This window comes from Nannospalax galili, unplaced genomic scaffold (assembly GCF_000622305.1).
Source record: "Nannospalax galili isolate Female #2095 unplaced genomic scaffold, S.galili_v1.0 scaffold2255, whole genome shotgun sequence".
Lineage (NCBI taxonomy): Eukaryota > Metazoa > Chordata > Mammalia > Rodentia > Spalacidae > Nannospalax > Nannospalax galili.
The window spans coordinates 48,790-54,478 of NW_008335827.1; the positions used below are offsets into that span (position 1 = coordinate 48,790).

At 40.1% G+C, this 5,689-nt stretch overlaps 1 pseudogene; it reads left to right on the plus strand.

Annotated features, from left to right (window-relative positions):
- Window positions 1-2,285: 2,285 nt before the first annotated feature.
- Window positions 2,286-3,236, plus strand: LOC103732036 (annotated as a pseudogene).
- Window positions 3,237-5,689: the final 2,453 nt, after the last annotated feature.

Consider the following 5,689-nt stretch of genomic DNA (forward strand, 5'->3'; position numbering starts at 1 on the left):
CTCCTCCTCAAAAATAGATGATTAATATTGTTTGGGATGTTCTGTGTGCTATACACACAAAAAAAATCAACAAATTAAAGAAATGAGTATATCACTATTTTTATACCCATAAAAAATGTTTCTCTTGATGATTTACAAACTATTCTTTGAAGAAATGTCTTTAATACTAGTTCTCCCTATCATCAATAGAGAAGAGCTATTGATATAGCATGAATTGTTCTATAAAATATAGAATGAAAAATACTAAGAAGAAAGAGGCATCATGGGTAAGTGCATACAGGGAGGGGGTTGAAAATCTTCACAAGAACTCAAAAATTATTCCCTGTGTGTGACTCTGAACTCCCTGAAACTCAATATCATCAGCCACAAAAGAAATAATGAGTTAAGAATGAGGCTGCATAGCCCAGTAATTGTTTAGCATGTGCAAGACCCTGTGTGTTTTACTCAACACTATGAAGCAAATGTAAATCTGGTAACTGGTTTGTTGAGCTCTTATTTACTGAATAAAATGAGCAAAGGTATTCTGAAAATTGACTTGATCTAGTTGGGCTTTTATAAATGTACATTTAAATGTCAAATGTAGATTGCTCTAAATGTGTGGTTTTAGTCCTGTTTCATAATATGTAAAATAAAGCAGAAAATGATAATATATTTCACCTCCTGCACTTAGCACACAAATACATTGATTTTCCAAGAATTATGAGTTTGCACATTAGTCACAAAAAAAGGAAACAGTGATTACACTTAGGGTGTTATAATCATATTAGGAGGTTAAAAATATATCTTTATCTAGACATAAAAGTATTTGTTGTAGAAATATGTGCAACTGTGAGACATGAAATTGTTTAGGATTTGCATCCAAAACATCACTTTTCTAAATGTGGTATAGAAGCTAGTTATTTTTATTTTACTACCAGATCATTTCTCTGCATTCATACCTGATTTGAGACAGAGGACTGTAATGAAAGCTATACAGGAGGGACAAGGTTTATCATAGGAGGTTTAATGATGACTCACCCTTGAGACTTGTGCTATCTTCCTATTTTCAATTACTTTCTAAGCACCACTTCAGCCTGATCATCATCACACTCCCCATACTGTAGGTTTATTTTACATCTAACTGGGGATTTCCTCCTTATAAGTATTCTGTATGAGAATTTGTTTTCTTCCATTAATATAGCCCTTAATTGATAGATACTGTGGCCATTGTGAATAAAACCATTGCATAATAGTGAGATTACACAATATTGAATATTAAAAATGCCCTTAGAATAAAGTATTTGAATGGCAGCCACATATTAATACTAATGACATTGAAGAACTGCATTTCCATTCACTGACATGCCTCTGGAAAATGGACTTGAAGGCCTTACTCAATTCTGCAGGAGAAGAATCTAATTTCATACAAACATGCTGGTGAAGTGGGAGACATGTTCATGGGATGAACAGCAAGCTCATTTCGGCAAATTTTTGTGCATTACTTAAATGTAGGAATAAGAAATTTTCTGCAGTTGAGAAGGAAATAATATGTTTTCTATGTGTGATCATTGTTTTTTTTAAGTTTAAGAAATATTTGGTTGATTCAAGAGTTTCAGACAATGAATTTTGATTCCAATCAGATATCTTCCCCCATCTCCCCTCTCACCTACTCAGCTCAAATTTGTGTTTTTCACTTGCAAACGAAAAACTCTATCCATCTTACTCAACACATTTGAGCTAGGTGCCTGAGACATATATAATTAGAGTATTAGTATTCAATAATTCTAACACTCAAATGTACCAAAGTAAGGGCCAGTCCCTTTCCTTAGTACATGGTTTTGGGTTAGGATATGCCCAGGTTTCTTGGAATGGGATTCTCTTAATTTCTGTTTCTCTTACACACTGCTTGGGAATGTTAAGTAGGGATTCTCTTTTTCTCAGTTGTCAGAAACGCTTGGTTTTCTTCATCAAAGTTAGTTGTTTGCAGGCTGAGCACATGCAGATTACACTTTGGCTGTTTCCAGTCCTCACTCAGCACAATGACCCCATCGTGGACCAAGGCATTCTCCAGCAGGTTGATTTTCCACCAGGGTTTTACTGTGAGTAAAATAAGTGAGGTCCTCACAGCAGACAGCAGTTAGCTCAGAGACCTCCCAATCCAAGATTCTCTGAGTGGCAGCTGGGAGGTCTCACAGCTTCACATGACAACTTTATACCAGTATCCTTCAGTCTGCTTCCTGAAATCTGTAGCTTATCAGATGATACTAGTTTTATATTTTCTATAGGTTTGTTGGAACAAAAGAGAAATGAAGAACCAGTCAGTGGAGATAGTGTTCATTTTGCTTGGACTCACAGATGACCCTCAGCTACAAACTGTGATTTTCCTGTTTCTATTTTTCAATTACATCTTGAGGCTCATGGGGAACTTTGTCATTCTCCTGCTTTCCTTTCTGGATTTCTGCATCAAGACTCCAATATATTTCTTCCTTTGAAATTTCTTCTTCTTAGAAATTGCATTTACTACAGTCTGCATCCCATGGTTCCTGATGATCATTCTCACTGGAGAGAAAATGATTTCTGATAATGCTTGTGTAGTGCAGTTATACTTTATTTTTTTCAATTAGGAGGCACATAGTTTTACCTCTTGGCCACAATGTCCTATGACTGTTATCTCGCCATCTGCAGACCACTGCATTCCCCATTCATCATGAACAGCAAAGTGTGCCACCTGCTTGTCCTCAGCTTCTGGGTAACTGGGTTCTTAGTCATCTTCCCTCCTTTGCTCTTGGGACTAAAGCTGAATTTCTGTGCTTCCAGAATGATAGACCACTTCTTATGTGACAATTCCCGGGTCCTGCAGCTGTCTTACACAGACACATGACTCAGAATTGATGACTTTTGCCTTAGCTATGATCATTGTCATTGCCTTGATCTTGGTGATCTACTCCTACACACTCATCAAAACCATTCTCAAATTCCCTTCAGCTCAACAGTGAAGAAAGGCCTTTTCCACCTGGTCCTCACACATGGTTGTTGTCTCTATCACTTATGGGCATAGTATATTCAGGTATGTGAAAACATTGGCAAAGGAACGGGTGACTTTAAATAAAGGTATACCTGTGCTCAACACATCTGTGGTCCCTTTGTTAAACCTTTTCATTCACATGCTAAGGAATTAGAAGGTCAAAGAAGCTTTCACACATACTCTTCAAAGATTTTGTTCCTTCCAAAGCAATGGAGTAAGATGTAGGCATTAATAATATAACTGAGAAAACTGAATGCAGTTATCAGTTACATCTGTTGTGATCTAAGCCAATTCATTCATTGTGTATTTAAGTCACATTGTTTGCTAACCCACTCTGGACACTTCTTTGGTCTTTTTCAGTACATTTTCCTAATTACTAGAGGAAAGTGCCTGAATGTTTATAACAGCTGAACTTTTCTAGATATGTTACATTATTTTGCATTGCACACATTGTGAGTTACAAACACAGAACGATTATAATGTAAAACAGATTGGGTTGTCATAGTATACAACAAATTAGGACCTTGAAAGAGAAAAGTAAATTTCCATGAAGAAGCAATACTTGTGAAAAAGTTTGAAAAATGAATAAGGAAAATGTTTGACTGCTATGATGAAGCATGTGAAATAGGTAAAAAAAATGGAATTCTGCTGACAAAGTTTCCCTATATATCTCTATTAATCAAAAATGTTTTCTTAATGCAATTAGTTGATATTTTGAGTAAAATTGAGCTCCAAGTTATTTTGTTATTTTTATCATTTGTTTATAATTTATAAATATTGAAGACACTTATATAAAGACATAATAAAAATCTTATTATTTATTTGTAATGTGATAGCCTGAGATCCTGAGATCCTGAGATCCTGGACTGGGTCAGGAGTTCCAGGAAGAGCTGACCACAGGGCTTTTTCAGGAAGAACTATCCACAGAGAAAGACACCCACAAAACTTCTGGAAGGTTCCAGTTAAGGCTTATCTAACTTCTGCAACTGCTTGCTTATCTGGCTTCTGTAACTGCTTGGTTGTACACCTATCACTCTTGAGTAACTTCTTGTTTCGAGGAACTGCCTGCTTCATCAGGATATGATTTCTACCTTTACAAGCCTTGCTTTCCCCTAAGATGGAAGCTGCATTCTCTAAATCCCAGTCCAGGGAGTGTAGTCACTGGCAAGCTAGATAAATGTGGTTAATTCAGAACATCTGGGGTCTGTGTGGTTCTTCCCAGGGGTCTTGGCACCATAACATTTGGAGGTCACATCTAGATAATGGGAAAGGTCACCCCAGACTCAGGGAAAATGCCCAGTGTCTGGCCTGATTCCAAGGAGATGTCCTTTGGACTCAAGGCCTGGGGGACGTGGGAGCTGCAGTGTGTTGCAATTCAGAAAATCCCAAATTTCTACATTTGTAAAACTAAAGTAAGATCTGTAAGGGTTCCAAATAGCAGCAGCTTCCCCCCTCCCCAACAGGGACCTACAGACTTTGGAGCCCAGAAAAGGGAACTTAGCTGATAAGCACCTTGACCTTTGAGGTCAAGAAGACCAAACTCTGCTGAGAAGCAGCCTGCCTTTCCTATGACCTCCAAAGATAAGATAAGCAGATTCTACCTGATAACCAGGGATTTTAGAAGCTGTTTTTCTCTCATCTTAAGAGGGAAAAAGTAAACACTTCCAGACCCTAATCCTACCTGCTTCCCCTTCTCTGATTTCTCCCCCAAACATTCTCCCCTTTCCACACCCTAAAGCTCCCATATGTAAAGTCCCAGCTCACAACCCGTGGGTGGACATCTTTCCCTGACATCTTTCCCTTCCCCGAGGGAAAGGTGCCCCATGCGAAATAAATCTGTGTCCCATTGAGAATTCCATCTGTGCCTCGGTGCCTCATCCATCTGCTCGTGCTCTTCCATCCACCTGCTTGCTCCCGCCCGCTCTCTACCTATCAGATGGTGCCAAAACCCGGCTCTTACTTCAAGGGACCTTGCACGTAAAACTTTTGGACCTGCTTGTTGTTACCGGCCTCTGCGAACACCACTGATTCGGCATTAAGGTACACTTCCACCCTCTATCTCTCTCCCCCTCCCGTTCCTTTCAGCTCTCTCTCCCTCTCTCTCTCCCCTTTCCCCTTCACTACTCTCCGCCAGTTTTTCTGTTCATCTCCTTTCCAATGGAATTCAGTCACTCCCGGACCTCACTCAAGGCCACTGGACAGCACTGGTTTCTGCAATCATTGAACTGCCTGGCACAGTTACTGTGTCTGTCCACGCCCACCTGGGAGTCGGACCTGCCTCCCCGTGCACTCAAATCCTTTTCCCTACCGCAGCTCCCTTCCCTTCCTTGCTCCTGCCATCTTTTGCCTTGCCCTAACATCTCATCTTCTCTCCCTCTCTCTCTCTCCCCCTTTCTCTCTCTCTCTCTCCCTCTCTCTCTCTCTCTCCTTTCCCTCCATTCACTGGCTACTCTGAGCTTCATCTAGGCCTCTTCATTCTTCTCCATTCCCGGCCCATCTTGGCCTCCAGGCCCACTACCTTGTTTCCTTCTACTTTGGCTCCTACTGGCTGGTCATGCAGCACATTGCATAACCTTTCCTAACTCATTTCTACTCGCTCGAAATCACACCGGTGTGTGGGAGGTTCTGCCCTGCCTTTGACTACAGGACGCTGTGGTCACTGGCGGGGACACGCACAACTCGTAT